The 1,035-nt window shown below is 34.6% G+C and overlaps 1 non-coding gene across 1 annotated transcript; it reads right to left on the bottom strand.

Annotated features, from left to right (window-relative positions):
- Positions 1–320: 320 nt before the first annotated feature.
- On the bottom strand, positions 321–394 carry Trnac-gca (transfer RNA cysteine (anticodon GCA)). Its single transcript has one exon. It is a non-coding gene; the product is annotated as a tRNA-Cys (tRNA).
- Between the last annotated feature and the right edge of the window lie 641 nt (positions 395–1,035).

The raw sequence follows: 1,035 nt of genomic DNA, 5'->3' as shown, positions 1-1,035 counted from the left end.
AAACGTCGAAAAAAATAGACTTTAAAACTAACCTCTATTTTGAGCAATTCACGCACATATCAAACGCAAGTGTAAGACTTAGCTTGTCACGCACACTAAACTAATATTCCTGGCCTGTTTTTATCGCTGGTCTAACAGCAAGAGATTATCTAGACTCATAAATTATATAAGAAGTAATATGAATTGCATTTGAAAAATTCCGGAGAACGTGAAAAATTATCAGAATGCAAAGAAACTATTAACTGTAGGAACTATAGTTCTCATGTTTTAATTTTAATTTTTAAACTATACACAAATAAAATTTGAAACACAAAATTTTATGAACGATGCGGGACTCGAACCCACAACCTCCGGCGTTGCGAGCCGGTGCTCTAACCAACTGAGCTAAGCGTTCGAGTACCGCCTCGTTATAAAATTCTGTTTGCTTTGTTCAACTCTCAGGTTGTGGCTTCATCTACAGGATCTACTTTACAGTTGACAACCTGCTCAACCCCAATATTTGCATATTAGGAAATTGACTTGAGATGTCGCTCTAGTAAATCTAAACAATATGTTATGTTTTTTAAAGTGATAACCCTCACTTCTAGGATTAATACACAAATAAAACTTGAAATCTCCGGCACGAAAAGCCGGAGGTCGTGGGTTCGAATCCCGCATCGTTCATAAAATTTTGTTTTTCAAATTTTATTTGTGTATTAATCCTAGAAGTGAGGGTTATCACTTTAAAAAACATAACATATTGTTTTAAACTATTCTTAATTTGTATTTTAATATGTTCTATGTACAAATTTATAGTTCAAGCTGTTCTGTTTGGTTCCAAATAAGGTTAATATTGTTTCATTTTCACATTAGTGTCACGGCAATGAGAATTGTCACATTGGGAGATAACAGTAACGCAACGATATCGTGGAACTGATAATACCATACATTTTCTTACGAACTGCTTCATATTATTATCGTTACATCTTTATCGTCACAAATATTATCCGTGACGATATCGGCGGACGTCACAACACGGGGTTCATCCACACATTT

Source organism: Leptidea sinapis, chromosome 37, assembly GCF_905404315.1.
Source record: "Leptidea sinapis chromosome 37, ilLepSina1.1, whole genome shotgun sequence".
NCBI classification, from domain to species: domain Eukaryota; kingdom Metazoa; phylum Arthropoda; class Insecta; order Lepidoptera; family Pieridae; genus Leptidea; species Leptidea sinapis.
This window is presented reverse-complemented; position numbering and strand designations above follow the sequence as displayed.